This window comes from Lissotriton vulgaris, unplaced genomic scaffold (genome assembly GCF_964263255.1).
Source record: "Lissotriton vulgaris unplaced genomic scaffold, aLisVul1.2 SCAFFOLD_1535, whole genome shotgun sequence".
Taxonomy (NCBI): Eukaryota; Metazoa; Chordata; class Amphibia; order Caudata; family Salamandridae; genus Lissotriton; species Lissotriton vulgaris.
The window spans coordinates 290067-307474 of record NW_028248545.1 but is presented as its reverse complement, the minus strand read 5'-3'; the positions used below and the strand labels follow the sequence as shown (position 1 = coordinate 307474).

At 52.2% G+C, this 17408-nt stretch overlaps 1 protein-coding gene across 2 annotated transcripts in view; it reads left to right on the top strand.

Annotated features, from left to right (window-relative positions):
- LIG1 (DNA ligase 1) overlaps nt 1-17408 on the top strand; it is a 397262-nt gene that overhangs the window by 182413 nt on the left and 197441 nt on the right. The window lies entirely within an intron of this gene.

The window sequence follows — 17408 nt, the reverse complement described above, 5'->3', positions numbered from 1 at the left end:
TTCAATCAGTGAATATCAAAAGGAGCTTTCTTTCCATTATAGCTGAACCTTTTCCTAGTCAGCATGCTTGTCCAACCACCATCTTTAGCCAGTCTTACTATTATGTAAATTGGTTTGTCTGTGTGTTGGAACAAACGTCATCTGCCACGCTTTTATAAAGCTGGGGCATCCATCCCTCTGATGTTTCAGGACAGCACTGTGGGTGTCCCATGAGCCCAATGCAAGATTTCACCTAAAATTGTGTTTGTCATCAATGGAGGACTGACCTGTCTGAACCAGTTTTTTGAGTGTGGTTATTTCTGTCTTTAGCACCCAATGTGACTGCACTCTTTGTAAACCCTTTGGGACCTCAAGCCTTTTGGTCTTCGTCCCGTGGTGTGAGGAGCTGTCCTAGTGGGTGGAGATTGCCATTCTATTTCCAGAACAATTAGAGCCATAATTCAAGCCCCTTTGGTTAAGGAGATCTAGCCTGTTTTGTTTGCTGTCCTCTCCTCAAACTGCTGCTGTGGTTAGACACCCCAGACACCGGTGGTCTCAACTGTAAAACTCTACTGCATCTGCAAAAGAAAAGATCACAAACTTGTGGGCTACTTCCCATTATTTGTCTCAAAAGTTAATTGTCCACAACTCAGAGGCATGTAATGCTTAGCACTCCAGCGGTTCAACATTATGATCAGTAGTGGCCATTGGTGGAGAGTTATCTGGCCACCTGGAATTATCAAGGAAGGCCTAATAATTCTGAGGAACTTGTCTCATTTGGGAAGTTGTTTAGAATCCTGTGTGATCTAGAGCAGAGGTCTTCAAACATTATGGCTCTGATCTCTCACTTAGCAAAAGTTTTAAAGTCAGCCCCCTCTCCAAAACTTTATGGCAAGAATTGGGGAAGTGAGAGAGGAAGGGCTGACCACAGGGGAAGGGGGTTATGCATTCATTTCAGTGTTACTTTTCTATAGATTGTAACCCACGCTAATTTTGAGGCTTATAAATGAAACAAGCATTGGAAATGCAATAGGGCTCGCATTAGGAAAGTTTGAGCTATTGGTCTTATAAATGAATTTTTTTTATTTATGTGTTATTTTTTAAAATAGCTAAATTAATAGCTTTGTCATTTACAATGCCAATAGTTATAACGTTCGCAAATGTGACACCTATAGCATTTGTAATGCAACATGTTTTGTATTTACGTGACTTAGATGTATTGATATTACAAATAACAATGGCTATTAATTTTTTTAAATAATTAATACTTGAATAATTTATTATTATTATTATTATTATTAATCGGGTTTTGTAGAGCGCAAACAACCCGGAGGCCTCGTAGCGCTGAGTACCGTCATACTAAAAGGGAAAGAGATTAAATGAACAGGTAAGTTTTCAGATCCTTCCGGAATTTTAAAAGGCTAGGTTCACTGCGAAGGGAGGTGGGCAGAGAGTTCCATTCTTTCGCGGCATTCCAGGAGAAGGAACGTCCGCCCCATCTGGTCCGTCTGATTTTATTGACAGTAGCCAGAAAGGCAGTGCTGGATCTTAGGGATCTGTGAGGAAGATAGGGTTTTGCCAAGGAACAGATCATAGTGGGGGCATTCTTCCACATAGCTTTGTGCATAAAACAAAGAGATTTAAACAGCACTCTGGCCTTAACAGGAAGCCAGTGCAGTTTCCTCAGGGCAGTGGTGGCTGATTCTCGTTTGTTGAGGCCTAACAGGAGGCGGGCTGCGGCGTTCTGGGTCACCTGTAGCTTTTTGATTGTAAATGCGGGGGCACCTAGGTATAACGAGTTCCCATAATCCAGGCGGGACAGAATAATGGCTTGAACCATTATTCTGCGAGCTTCAAAAGGGAGAAGAGGCAGCACTTTTCTCAGCATACGCATTAGCCCAAAGCATGTGGCAGAGAGAGTAGTAGCTTGCTGCATAAAGCTGAGATTGGAGTCCAGCCAAATGCCTAAGCTCTTTATATGGCACTTTGGTTGGGGTATGGGGCCCATGCATGGTGGCCAATCCAACAAAGGACTGGGAATGGTTGAATTGCCCAACACCATGAGCTCAGTTTTCTCGCCATTTAACTTTAAATGCGAGGTGGCCATCCACTGAGCTACCGCTACCAGACAGTTACTTAGATTGGACGGGGAGGAGTCTGCCTGATTCATAGATACGACTAATTGCGTATCATCGGCGTAGGTTATTATATCAAGGCCGAAAGAGTGCACTATGTCAGCTAACGGCTGCATATAAATATTAAAAAGAGTAGGGCTCAGTGAAGAGCCCTGAGGTACACCTTGATCCAAGGGCCAGACTTTTGAGTAAGTGGTACCCTCAACTACCCTGAAAGAGCGGTTCTCCAGGAATGACTGGAGCCAGTGCATGGCCTTCCCAGAAATTCCCATCTGGTTGAGGCGGTGAAGAAGAATGCTGGTGTTAACGGTATCAAAAGCGGCACTGAGGTCAAGCAACATAATTGCTGTAGTGCCGCCTTGATCCATTTGCTTCCTGGCCAGCTCAGTTACCGCCAGGAGGGCCGCCTCAGTTCCCAATTTTGGACGAAAACCCGCTTGGGAATCGTGAAGAAGATGATGGTTCTCTAAAAATTGAGTGATAGACGAGTTGACGTGTTTTTCTAGGAGTTTGCTGATCCACGGAAGGAGGGAAATAGGCCGGTAGTTGGCCATATTACCTGGGTCCAGAGTGGGTTTCTTCAGCAAAGCCTTGACCTGTGCACATTTCCATGCGGTAGGTACTGAACCTGTGGAAATGGACGTGTTTAATATGTTGAGAATAACAGGTTTAACAATGTTCTCAATTTTTACTATCTGATGGGGAGGAGCAGGGTCTGTAGGAGATCCTGATTTTATTTTCGTCATAATAGTCGCAAATGAGTTCTCATCCAGCAATGGAAACTCATCTAATTTTGGAGTCGTGACGTTAGGTGAACTAGTTCCCATATCCTGGGATAAATTAGGTGAACTAAAGGCAGAGGCAATTTTTTGTATTTTGCTGTGGAAGTACTCATCTTGACTTTCACAGCGGGCCTGAGCTGTGCTCGGATCAGCAGGAACCAGGGGGATATCAATCAGAAATTTTGCTATCTGAAAGATTTCTCTAGAAGAGTTGGAGGCAGTTAAGATTTTTTCCTCGAAGTATAAAGTTTTAGTTCGTCTGATTTCTAATTTGTATTTTTTAATAGCTTCAAGATGTGTGGTTTTGTCTATCTTACTACGAGAAATCCTCCAGTTTCTTTCAAGTCTTCTGCATGCCCTTTTTAGTTCTTTAAGTTCAGGAGTGTACCAAGGTGAATCCTTGGACTTAGTTTTTTCTTTAAGGGCTTTGATAGGTGCGATAGAGTCTAAGGCTGTGCACAGCCATTTGATGTAGTTCTCGTATTGCACTGCAGGGTCTGTGGCCCTTTGGGGGGGGACAGCCGAGAGTAAATTGGCCCATTGGTCTGGGGAGACTTTGGACCAGTCTCTTCCAAAAAGGGTAGTACGAGGAGAGGGCTGAAGTGGCGTAGCTGGAATCCACTGAATAGGTATTAAACAGTGGTCTGTCCAGGTGAGAGGTAGTGGGGTCCCTACTTCCAATCTATTGTCATTGCTGAAAACACCGTCAAGAAGATGGCCCTTTTCATGCGTAGGCACAAAGCCTTTCTGTATAATCTGGAGAGCTGCCATACTGTCCAGAAATGCCTTAGCCATGGACTCGTTAGGATCATCTAAGTGAATATTTATATCTCCTAATATAGAGAAATAGGATCTACTAACCACGAAGTTAGCTATTTTTGACTGGAGTGATTCAATGAAATCTCCTATTTGATTGGGGGGGGGGGCGGTAGATAAGTATACCAGAGAATGAATCTGTAGGTGAAAATTCAAGAGTAAATAACATACTCTCACAGTTAGAAATATCGGCCGATGAGGTTCTACAGAGGTAATGATTTTTAAGAAGGATGCCTAGGCCGCCTCCTCTACCTTCTGATCTGTCTAATCTCTGCAAAGTATATCCCATTTGCAGAATAGAGGTGATATCCAAGTCAGAGGCGTCTTTTAACCAGGTCTCCGTCAGGAATATTACATCTGGCTCGTTTTCCTCCAGCAGGAGAGACATTTGCGTGGCATGTTTGGTCAATGACCGGCAATTTAAGAGAAACATTTTGTAGGTTTTGCCAGAGGGAGACTTATCATGATAGCTGGTCAGTGAGAATGTACAGTGAGAGCAGATCCCGGATGGAGAGTCCGGGAGAATGGAGTGCTGACAGGTGTGAGTGATCGGAGGCATTAAGTTTTTTAGTGTGATGGAATCATACCTCATCGATCTGCTACGCTCTGAACCGCCTTGCACAGGGGGTATGGCCCCTGGTCCCGTCCGGTCGCGGACGGGCGCAGACGGGCTTGCCTTTGGCGCGCCCGCTGCGCCCGCCCGCTGCGCGGACGGGGGACTTTGCTGTTTATATCCAGTGTAGGGGGCGTGAGGAGGGTGGGATCATCGATCAACTAGACCGCGATCCCACCCTTACCCAAGATGGCGCCCAAAATGAATTCAGCGCCGAGCGCCCGAACTAGCGACGCTTATCAGCTGAGGAGGGGGTGTGAGGCCGCTCTGGGCAACGTAGTTCTTGCACCAAAGGTAGGGCCAACAGGATCTTTAAAATCGACCTAGTAAAATATTTACAGATTTTAAAAGTACAGCTTTTGAGTTCAATAATTCCTGTTCGCGTTTTACAAATCAAAGGGAGCAAGAGTGCTCAAGGGCCCCCGGCTTCCGCCTCAGGGGTGAAAAGGAGTATGACAATACTTAATATTTAATTTGTAATGGCAATAGCTTAAACTTTTGTAAATAACTTTTGTGAAGATTATGTTCAGTGTTTTTTATTTGCTGCATCGGTGGAGCTGTGTGGTGGGTGCATCGGTGGAGCTGTGTGGTGGGTGCATCAGTGGAGCTGTGTCGGTGGAGCTGTGTGGTGGGTGCATCGGTGGAGCTGTGTGGTGGGTGCATCGGTGGAGCTGTGTGGTGGGTGCATCGGTGGAGCTGTGTGGTGGGTGCATCGGTGGAGCTGTGTGGTGGGTGCATCGGTGGAGCTGTGTGGTGGGTGCATCGGTGGAGCTGTGTGGTGGGTGCATCGGTGGAGCTGTGTGGTGGGTGCATCGGTGGAGCTGTGTGGTGGGTGCATCGGTAGGGCTGTGTGGTGGGTGCCTCGGTGGAGCTGTGTGGTGGGTGCATCGGTGGAGCTGTGTGGTGGGTGCATCGGTGGAGCTGTGTCGGTGGAGCTGTGTGGTGGGTGCATCGGTGGAGCTGTGTGGTGGGTGCATCGGTGGAGCTGTGTGGTGGGTGCATCGGTGGAGCTGTGTGGTGGGTGCATCGGTGGAGCTGTGTGGTGGGTGCATCGGTGGAGCTGGGTGGTGGGTGCATCGGTGGAGCTGTGTGGTGGGTGCATCGGTGGAGCTGTGTGGTGGGTGCATCGGTGGAGCTGTGTGGTGGGTGCATCGGTGGAGCTGTGTGGTGGGTGCATCGGTGGAGCTGTGTGGTGGGTGCATCGGTGGAGCTGTGTGGTGGGTGCATCGGTAGGGCTGTGTGGTGGGTGCCTCTGTGGAGCTGTGTGGTGGGTGCATCTGTGGAGCTGTGTGGTGGGTGCATCTGTGGAGCTGTGTGGTGGGGGCATGGTAGAGCTGTGTGGTGGGTGCCTCGGTGGAGCTGTGTGGTGGGTGCCTCGGTGGAGCTGTGTGGTGGGTGCCTCGGTGGAGCTGTGTCGGTGGAGCTGTGTGGTGGGTGCATCGGTGGAGCTGGGTGGTGGGTGCATCGGTGGAGCTGTTGGTGGAGCTGTGTGGTGGCTGCATCGGAGGATCTGTGTGGTGGGTGCATCGGTGGAGCTGGGTGGTGGGTGCATCGGTGGAGCTGGGTGGTGGGTGCATCGGTGGAGCTGGGTGGTGGGTGCATCGGTGGAGCTGGGTGGTGGGTGCATCGGTGGAGCTGGGTGGTGGGTGCGTAGGTGGAGCTGTGTCGGTGGAGCTGTGTGGTGGGTGCATCGGTGGAGCTGTGTGGTGGGTGCATCGGTGGAGCTGTGTGGTGGGTGCATCGGTGGAGCTCAGTGGTGGGTGCATCGGTGGAGCTGTGTGGTGGGTGCATCGGTGGAGCTGTGTGGTGGGTGCATCGGTGGAGCTCTGTGGTGGGTGCATCGGTGGAGCTCTGTGGTGGGTGCATCGGTGGAGCTCTGTGGTGGGTGCATCGGTGGAGCTGTGTGGTGGGTGCATCGGTAGGGCTGTGTGGTGGGTGCATCGGTAGGGCTGTGTGGTGGGTGCATCAGTGGAGCTGTGTCGGTGGAGCTGTGTGGTGGGTGCATCTGTGGAGTTGTGTGGTGGGTGCATCTGTGGAGCTGTGTGGTGGGTGCATCTGTGGAGCTGTGTGGTGGGTGCATCTGTGGAGCTGTGTGGTGGGTGCATCTGTGGAGCTGTGTGGTGGGTGCATCTGTGGAGCTGTGTGGTGGGTGCATCGGTGGAGCTGTGTGGTGGGTGCCTCGGTGGAGCTGTGTGTTGGGTGCCTCGGTGGAGCTGTGTGGTGGGTGCCTCGGTGGAGCTGTGTGGTGGGTGCATCGGTGGAGCTTAGTGGGTGCATTGGTGGAGCTGTGTGGGGGGTGCATTGGTGGAGCTTAGTTGGAGTATCGGTGGAGCTGTGTGGTGGGTGCATCGGTGGAGCTCTGTGGTGGGTGCATCAGTGGAGCTGTGTGGTGGGTGCATCGGTGGAGCTGTGTGGTGGGTGCATCGGTGGAGCTGTGTCGGTGGAGCTGTGTGGTGCGTGCATCGGTGGAGCTGTGTGGTCGCTGTGCGAGTGAAAACTGGAATGTTGCTTCTCTTGTGAACTGGCTTTAATTTCCATCATTGCTCTACGTGTTACAACTTGAGGCATATTTAAATCAGTTGTGCTAATGTCTGATCCCGGAAACTGCATTGTGCACACTTCTAATTTCAGGGCCTCAAGTAGCAGTCACTGTTTTATTTGGTAACAACTTGTCTCTGGTGGTTGTGCTCTAGGAAGATAATGCAGAGGTGTGAATCGGACGAAGGGCTGTTTTTTTTCTTCTTCAATTTGCATCACGGGACCTGTGTATAAATGTCAACTTTTTTCTTGCCTCGCGAATGAGGTTGATTTCATCACGTATATTCAATGAGGACTAAACCTTTTTAGGAAGGTGTTGCAGGTTTGCAAAACTGGTTACCCATATTGAAGTCTTTAGAAGCACGGTGCTTTAAATAAGGGTAAGTTAACAAGCATGCGTCTGTCTGCATGTATGGCAAAGTTACGTTTGAGACTGCGAAGAAAAACCTCACTGAATGAGAGATCAAATGAGCATAGGCGTTGTTGCTCTGTATGGGAATTGTGCTCTGGCAGGGGCAGCCAAGGCTTCGTGATCTACAAAACAAGAGTTAATTGATTTGGGTAATAACTGTCAATCGTTTAACAGCAAAAGAGGCCTGATCTGGTATTTGCCTGGAGCCGTGCAAATGGTCGCCATAAAGTCTCCATGGTTAGATTGATATATTTTTGCTATTTCGTTTCTTCGTGTCCATGGTTGCCTGTTTGTGTGTAGGCCCAGGCTGCAGAGTCTAGAGGCTGCATTGCTGCCTGTGTAAATCGACTCTCCCTGTTGCCGAGGGCCTCTGTTGCAAAGCTGTGCCAGGGGCTCGGACTCGGCGCTGAGCGAGAGGGAGGGAGGGAGGGAGAGAGGAAGGAGGGGTAGATAGAAATGCAAGGCCGCAAATAAAAAAAAAAGCATTGGTAAATGCATTGTAAAAAAAGCGGAACTGAAATGAATGGCCAAGGTTAAAGAACAATTTCTAGCTCTGAGATTCCAGTCAATAGCCATTACCCACTACTCACGTATTAAAAAGAAAAAAACATGCTTGATACAGTAGGAACCCTTTGTCACTGGGCAAATGGAATTTCCAACGGGGGCTCTTGACTTGAAAAACACGTGAAAGCCTCTGCTGTGAACGTGAGAACACGGCTTCTGCATGGGGCTCTGAAAGCAGCTAGGTGATGTAGTTTTCCTCGGCAGGAGGGGGCTGGTGCCCAAAGGGGGCTTGTGCCCAGGAGGGGGCTGGTGCCTAGGACGGGGAGGGTCGCACGAGGACACCAGAGAACTTGTCCCTGCGGGCTCTGCTGCCAGTGTGTCCCCGACCAAGTTCAAGCTTCCACTGCAGAGGCGGCAGAGCACTGCGGAAAGCACATTTCATGGAGCCATGTGCGTGTTTGCCGGATCAGAAGTAGTCATTCCATGTTTCTTTTCAAGCAGAGCATAAACAGTTGTTGCAGCAAGGGGCGGGAAGATTAGGAGACGAAACTGAAAGCACGGCCTGCAGGCCGTGAATAATTAGGGGGTGACAAATGCGCTGGGAGGGCTGCCTTTGATGTGGTGATGCCAGGCAGGCAGGCGGCTGGTGGCATTGTGCACGCGCTTTTTAGGGCTTGCGCTTGCGCAATGACCTAAAAAGCACATGCACTCAAAGGAATCGCCAGTGGAATCGCCAGTGGTGGTTAAACACTGGATAAGCGGGGGCGTGTCCATGATGGCGGCGTGATCGGACGCAGGTCACCGGAGCTCCCTGCCCGATCCCGCCAAACCACCGAGAAACTCAACCTACTTCTCTCCTGACCACAGCCACAAATAGCGGAGAGGCGGCCTCACTGCAGCGGTGTCCTGAGGTTGCACCTTTAGCCCCGCGATCAGCGCCTGGAGCCGCCCGGAGTGCCTGCAGCCGAGAGCCGGTGGACGCGGCGGTGCCGGGGACCGGACGTCCTGCGCGAACACCCGGCTGCATGTAAGCTGTCTGGAGCGGGCCATTAATGCCAGTGACGCTGCGGCGGACCTGAACGCAGCCGCTCTACATACCACTGCCGCGAAAGCCACCTGACGGGCGGCCGCCTCACCGGCGCTCTGCTGGACGCGGGGGCCGCGAAACTTTACGCCCCGGCTTGGGCCTGCTGACGGGAGAGTAACTGCCATCCAGTGGGATTTGGCCGGCGCTAGTTGGCGCATACAACATTCCCCTCACCCGCGGAATCCTCCGGAGCCTGCCCCCCGCTGCCTGCAACCTCGGGGCTGCGAGGGAGACGCGCCTTCATCAGTGCGACCCGGCCGGCATCCAGGGCAGTCCGGCCGGCAGTCGCGAAAATCGAGGCCCCGGCCTCGGGCCTGGCCTCGGAGCTCCCCGCCCCAGCACCCTGGAAGTGACCGCGTGGGTGAACCTGTGGCCTCCTGGTGCAACAACGCTGCTTCCCTGCAGCTTCTGGGGGCCCCCAGACATCGGGAGCAGCGGCGACTTTCTGGATGGTGTGGGCACTGACCAAGCTGCAACTGCACAGGTGAGGAGGTCGGGGCGATACAGGGGTGGCTCGGGGGGCATAATCGAGCCCCCGGCCGAGTGCTGTCTAATTGAGCCCCACAGGCTTCCTGGGTGGTGCTGACCTGAACCCGTGCAGCTGTTAAGGAGTGCCACGCCTCTGGCTGGTGTATCAGTGGCCTCTATCTTCACTGCCCCCCGACTGGTTAACGCACAGTGCGCAGTGACTTGCTGAGAGCTCCTTGCTCCATATACTGCCTCACCACCCTTCCCGCATCGGACTACATCCCTGCTACCTACCGCCTGCGGGCGCCCTGAGCATCCACGCCATGGCGGGTCAGAGGGGGAAAAAAGGTTCCCAGACACTCCCTGAACTGTTAGCCAAGGCGCAGCCCAGACATGGCAAAGACCCACCATCCCCAGTGACGGGGAAATCGCCGCCGGTGACAACAGATGACCAGGTGCCCATCACTAGGACCTTCCTGGAAACCTTATTTAACTCGCTCAGAGAAGACTTCAAATCCCTACAACAGGAGGTGGCGGGTGAGGTCAGAGAGCTTCGGCGCGAGGTCGAGGGCCTTGGCGAACGCGTGGTCGCTGTTGAGGAAGCCGACCAGACTAGAAGCGCGGAAATCGAGCAGCTCCAGCAGGAGATCCTACGCCTCACGGACTAGCAGCTAGACCTCCAGGCCCACACTGAGGACCTTGAGAACCGTTCCCGTCGGAACAACATACGGGTCTGGGGAGTGCCTCAGAAAGAAGAAGGGGCTGATGTCACCAAGTTCCTCCAGGCCCTCTTCAGAAATGTGCTGGGTGAACCGGCGGACTTTCCTATCCGCATAGATAGGGCGCACAGGGTGGGTCTGTCTCGCAAAGCCTCGGCCCCCCGCCAGACATCCTGGCTTTCCTCCCGGATTTCCCGTTGAAGGAGCGTATCCTAAGAGAGGCCCGGCGCACCCAGCCCCTTCAATTTCAGGGGCACCCCATCGCCCTTTACCAGGATCTCTCCTCCACCACTCTTCAAAAACGGAAAGAGTTCAAGCAAGTTACAGACTATCTGCGGCAAAAAGAAATCCCGTACTCTTGGGGTCACCCGTTCCGAATAATCTTTAAATGGAATGGCCGACTACAACAGCTGCGTTCACTCAGACACCTGTGAACTCCTGGGTTTAGACTTTACCGACACTGAGCCGGTGCTCAGAAGCTCCCAGAACTCGGCAACAGGAGGATGGCACACTGTCCACTACGGACGTACTCCGTCTCGCCGCCTCAAGCCGGATGCCTCAGTCATCTCCAAGGAGCGTGAAACAGCGGTGGCCAAAGAAACCTCCTCTCCCAAATGATAGGCCACTTCAGGAGAGAGACTTTACACGGCACGAACTTCGCTCACTCGGTGGGTGGGTCGGGCGGGGGGGCCGGAGAGGCCGCCGTCGCAAATGACCCCTTCAGTACTTTCCACCACGATCCTGTGCCGGGAAACAGGATTGGGACTACAAGGTTCAGGGTTGTCAGGGTTGTTGGGGTTGGGTGTGGGTGGGGGGCTGATTGCGAGGGAGGACTGCCACACCTTTGCTCAAAGGGACTTTCCGTTACATATCCAACCATGTGCACTGTGGTGGCTGTGGGTTTTGTTGGGGGGGTTGTTGGGGTTGGGGACGTTTCTGGGTAGGGGACCAGTGTGCCGCTTTGGATCGAGCTGGGGGAGGACGGAAGCTTTACCGCAGAATGCGATCCCGCGCCTTCCCCCACCAGTTCTAATCCTCCCTTCCCACAAAACATGCGGGGGTCGCGATCCTTCTCTCCAAAAGCTTCCAGGGCAGGGTGGGTGCCAAGGTAGGCGAGATCAGGGGTCGGCTCTTGGTATACACATTCCAGCTGGGTGGCACACACCTTACGATTGGCTCCCTCTATGCCCCAAATACAGGACAGGAAGCCTTCTTGATGGCCGCACTTTCGGAGGCGCTTCAGACTCCACACGCAACCTTACTCATAGGAGGGGACCTCAACTTAGTCATGGATGCACTCACGGATAGGTCGGGACATAGATTTGGGGGGACTGGTGCTCTCTCTCCCGCAGGCCATGATTGGTTGAAGGACAGGGAGCTGATTGACCTCTGGAGGACTAAACATCCACACTCTTCCCAGTTCACATTCTTCTCCCACGTGCACCGCACGTACGCCAGACTGGATCATTTCATAGGCTCTTCGGACCTTATCCAGTGTCTTGAGGAGGCCGTCATAACACCGGCGGCCATCTCTTATCATGACGCAGTCGAGGTGTCACTCAAGCTCCGGGCAGCTCGCCGCCCACGGGGCCCGTGGCGCCTACGCGAAACGCTATTACAAAGACCAGAGATCACCAAACGCATTAGTGAATGCATCACTGACTACCTGGCTACCAATGATACTCCCGGGATACCTATCACGGCTCTCTGGGGTGCCTTGAAATCGGTAGTCCGAGGTGAACTTATCGCTATAGCAGCAGCCGAGGCCAAAGATCGCAAAAGCAAAAGAGACGACCTCACGGCGCAAGTCGCGGAGCTGGAGCGTGTCCACAGTCGCACATGTGCCCCGAGGGTGTGGAAGCAATTGAAGGCGGCCTGGGCCCAGCTAGCCAGCCTGGACATTGATAGGGCGGAATTCGCGGATTTACGCCTCAAACACACGTATTACGTCGGGGGGGGAACAGGACGGGCCGGCTGTTGGCGAGCGCCCTGAAGGTCAAGACCCAGCGAACTAGGGTCACTGGTCTTGTGGGTGACGATGGGGCAGTGCTCACTGACGACACTCAGGTGGCCGAAGCATTCCGCTCCTACTACGCCTCCCTGTACGGAAGCGACGGTGCCACACCAGGAAACATCGAAGCCTACCTGGCAACGACGGCTCTCACCGAGGTTTCCAAAGGCAACGCGGATGCTTTGGATGCCCCCATACGCCAGGATGAAGTCCTGGCTGCCATATCCCGTCTGCGTCCGCTCAAATCTCCGGGACCAGATGGCTTCTCGGCGGGTTTCTACAAGCTCTTCCATCTACAATTGGCTCCGGTACTCACCCGCCTCTTCAATTCCTTCAAAGGTGTGGGTGCTATCCCCCCAGATATGCTGGCCGCGGAGGTGGTGGTAATCCCAAAACCCGGCAAAAAACCTACGCACCCCTCTGCTTTTCGCCCCATTTCATTACTGAATCTCGATATGAAATTATTTACGGGCGTCCTTGCCGCGCGCCTGGGCCCTTGCCTCCCCGGTATCTTGGAGCCGGACCAATCAGGTTTCGTGCCCAGCCGACAGTGTAGCGACAACACCAAGAGGGTGCTGCACCTCATAGACAAATCACATTACCAAGCCTCGGACTCCGCGCTCCTGGCCTTTGATGCCGAAAAAGCGTTCGACCGCGTAAACTGGGATTACTTACTACAGGTTCTGCGTCGGTTCGGCCTGGGTGACCGCTTCTGCGCTCGGGTAGCAAGCTGTTACCATCACCCGCAGGCGAGGGTTCGCCTGGGAGGTTTACGCTCCGATCCGTTCGAAATCCAACGGGGCACCAGACAGGGGTGCCCTCTCTCCCCCCTTCTCTTTGCCATGTATATTGAGCCATTGGCGCAGAAAATCCGAGATAACCCGCGCATTCAAGGCATCAACTTTGGGCGCGAACCCCATACCATCAGTCTGTACGCGGACGATGTCATAGCTGCCCTAGACCACCCTACCAGCTCTATACCCCATTTCATGGAGGAACTAGCTTTGTTTGGCCGGGTCTCGGGCTTCCGGATCAACATCGCTAAGTCCCTGATCCTGCCACTTGGCAGGAACGCGCTCCCGCATGCTCCCGCTATTGGACTAGGGAGCGGCCTCCAGCTAGCCACCCAAATACCATATTTGGGAATCACCCTGTCGTCTTCGACAGATCTCAGTGTCGACCAACTACACCGCTCTCACTGCCCAGATCCGGGCAGATCTGGCGAGATGGGCCAAGCAACCCCTTTCCCTGCTAGGGAGAGCAGCGGCAGTCAAAATGTCGATCCTGCCACGGATTTTATATCTGTTCCAGACTATCCCAATCATGCCCCCAGCGGGCACCCTGAAAACCCTACAGGACATCCTGCTGGCCTTCGTATGGGACGGCAAACGGGCACGAATTCACAAACAGCTGGCTTACAAAAGTATTGACGATGGAGGTCTGGGTGTCCCCAACCTTGTGCGATACTTTCAGGCCTCTCAACTCCGTTACCTGGTAGAATGGTACAAACCTGAATCGGAGAAGAGGTGGCTTTTCCAGGACAGGGCTATGGCACAATCACCGGTGTGGAGGATCCCCTTCCTCGCGAAGCAACATCGGCCACGATACATGCTGCGGTCTCCTATCACACGAACGACCATGCAGGTTTGGGATTGGGTAGCACTCAGACACAATCTCACCACCTTCCCCTCCCCATTCACTCCCATACTGGACAATCCGGACTTCCCCCCGGGGGTTGGGGCTGGCACCTTTTCCCAATGGCGTAATACACCATGTCGCGCCGCAGGCGACCTCTTTGATCTCCGGGGGTTTCACTCATTCACGGACATCAAGCAAGGGTACGGTGTAGTGCGTCCTCACTTCTTCCAATACCTCCAACTTAGACACTGGCTCACAGCCCCGGACACCGCCGCTTTGGTGGGCCGCCCCATGTCGCCATTTGAGAAGTGGCTCCTCACTAAGGACACAGATAAACGCCTAATTTCTGAACTATACAAACTACTTACACCACCACTCACCCAGGTCAAAACACCGGGTCAGAAACGATGGGAGGCGGAGCTGGGTAGGTCCTTCACACTTAAAGAGTGGGGCTACATCTATTATAGGGCTTCCCACACCACACGCAACACAGCGGCGAGAGAAGCAGCAGTGAAACTCGCTATGTATTGGCATCTCACCCCCGTCCGCCTGCACAAGGGAAACCCAGCGCGTAGCAAGCTCTGCTGGAGGGGTTGTGGGGAGAGGGGCACCCTGACTCACCTGTTGTGGGACTGCTCGGAACTCGGGGACTATTGGAAACTGGTCCTGGATGACATGGACTCAATTTTTGAGACTGAAATACCGAGATTCCCAGCGTACACTTTGCTAGGTTTACCCAACTTGCTAACCTTCCCCATGAAGTCATTAAAGGGTAGGCAGATGGGCATCGCCATGCAAGCCGCTTCACAGCACGTACTCTCCCTGTGGGGCTCCACAACTAGGCCGTCTCACACAGGATGGCTGCACAAGCTCTGGTACACACTGGGGATGGAGCGCATTCAGGCCACCCTCACCAACTCAACGGATGCGTTCCGCAAAACATGGCTTCCCCTGCTGGCCCTCTTATCCAGGGAATTCAATGAGGTTACCTGCCCCAAGTATCTTAGACTTCTGCGTCTCACTGATGCCACACATAATCCCCGCTGAACCTCCGGAAATTGGTATTGGGCCTTTTAGGCCCGTGTGACACCACACGGCACACTGGTCGGGGTGGGGGAGGGAGAGGGGGGGGTGGTGGGTGGGTGGGGAGTTCTTAGTTCTCGTTTCTCTTCTTACTCCGTTCACTGCATCGCGAGTCATATGCATTGATGATGTCATTGTGGCCCTCTGGCATGTTTGTATTGAATGGCAATTCCACCTTAGGGAAGACATGTTGGTCTGTCCCGCCTGCTATGCATGCCATGCACCTGTACATTGTGCTATGATGTCTACTTTTCAACCTGCTGCAATACCCAATAAAATACATTTGAAACAAAACACTGGATAAGCCCCTATAGAGCTTCCAGCTGTGCGCATGCGCACAGCAGGCGAGCCCTAAAAATGTATCTTCAAAAGCAGAAACTAACCAAAATCACTAGTCCTCATATTAAGAGTTGCGAGTCGCTCAGGCTCCTGGACCTCAGTGCAACTACACCTCCTGGACTTACGGTGGCTAGTGCCCTGAGTAGCAGCCCGTCTTCTTTCACCCCTTCCCCCGCAATGCCTGATCGTCACTCTTGTCTTGAAGCGAGCAGCCTGTCAATTTGAGAAAAAAAGCTCCCACGTGTTGGCTGCCCTTTTGCAACTAGGGTGCCCTCTGCCCTAACACTAGCAAGGAATATGAGCCCTCATGCCCCTTTTATAAAGGCGGACCATTATAATTGTGATACCTTGGGCCAAAAACACTGCCTTTTCCCCCTTATGCCGAACTAAGAAATTCCCTAATGACAGCTACTGCCTTGTGAAGCGGGCATTCTCCTCTGCCCTTTGTAAAAATATGGGGCCCCATCTTGCCTCATTCTCCACTTTGTCCTTTCACAGAGGCCTAGCCAAGTTGTCGCCTCGGCTTCACTTTTCCCCTCCCTTGGGCCATTGGTCCGCGGTCCAAAGCAACACAGTCACATCAAAGGTGTACCGGGCCCTAGGAAAGAAATGAAAAGCAGCCATTGTTGAGTTTTAGTTGACCCCTCGTACCCTGGGCCCCAGTGCCAATGTACTTGCAGCACCTACAATGCCTTCCCCTGTAGGGAGCAGGCCATCTTCTTTGCCCTCTCCATTGGGCAATCACTGATAGGCCTGAGGCCCAATGCAGACTACCCGCCCGTTTTTTTTAAAGAAACCAAGAAAGGAGAAAGCCCCACTTCTCTCTCCCTGTTGCTTTGGCCTTTTTCCTTGTGCACAAGATGTAACAGGGATTCTGTGCAAACACAGAACTGTGCACATAGACTTCGGACCTCAGTGAATTAGGGTGTGCCAAAACTCACCTTAGTACCCAAAATCCCCTACCAGACTAGCAATCCGTGTCACATTAGCTCTTCGTCCTATAGCAAAGAAACCAATGATTAGACAACCTAGAACATGCGACTAAGGACCATCTCAGGAATGGTGGGAAGTGAGAACACTTTGGTTATACGCTCATACCAGTCCACAACAGGAGTAAAATAGAGACCCAATAACGTTAAAATGTTTATTTTAACGACGTGATCTCAATCACAGTATTTTAATCAACATCAGCATACATATGGATAATAATAATACGGACTGCATGGTTACAATTCCATAAAATACAAAAGGAGGAGTCATGTTACAATGATAGTGCAAACAGGTGATAAAAAGCGCCTATTTAAAGCACCCTCCCTATCTAGAAACTATGTATTATAAAACTATGGAAGGACTCTTGAGCTTTCTTAGGGGGACCCTATTTACCTGTCCGCTCAGTAAGAGTAAATTACATCAGGATCAGTTAGTCTCTCTGCATGCCTGAAATCTTCAAAGTGTGTGCAATTCTGACAAATGTACTATGAAAGGCGCCAGAATCATACTTGGCTTGCAGCTGCCAAATTGTTACTGAAGTGGCTAAATCTATGGTAGCCCTTCAGTCTACACAAAGCCGTGGTTCCTTTTGGATCGCTTTCTATCGGGTAGGGTCAAAAAATAATTCTTCGGGAAGTGCATCCACCTATAAGGGCAATAACCAACCCTCAGGCTCAAAAAATTACTTCAGAGGGAGTTACAGAGGGAACAATGGCAAAGGCAGATGTAGAGGTTCTAACACAAGTACCTTCCCCTACAATACAAAGCAGTGACTTGCCAATAGTTCCCCCTGACCACTTAACACCTGTCGGGGGAAGACTGTCACATTTCCTACCAAAGTGGCAGTCACTACCAGACAAGAGGCTTCTACAAATTAATTCTGGTTACTGCCTGGAGTTCATCAACACTCCTCCAAACATTCCCCCATAATCACACAAACTTTCAGCGGATCACGTACACCTCCTCAAACAAAGAGGTACAGTCCCTACTACTAAAAGGAGCTATAGAGGCCGTACCACCACAACATCTAGGGTCGGGTGTGTATTCCTTTTACTTCCTAATTCCCAAAAATGATGGGTCTCTCATATCTGTATTAGGTCTCCGGGAAATACATTTTTACATAGTCAGACCACTCATGGGAACACTTCAACAGGTACTATCTCGCTTGCAAAAGGGCGACTCTCGGTCTACTTTAGACTTTAAGGATGCCTACTTTCATATTCCAACCCACCTAGCTTACCGCAAATTTCTCAGGTTTGTGGTAGGTCAGCGTTACCAATTCAAGGTGCTCCCA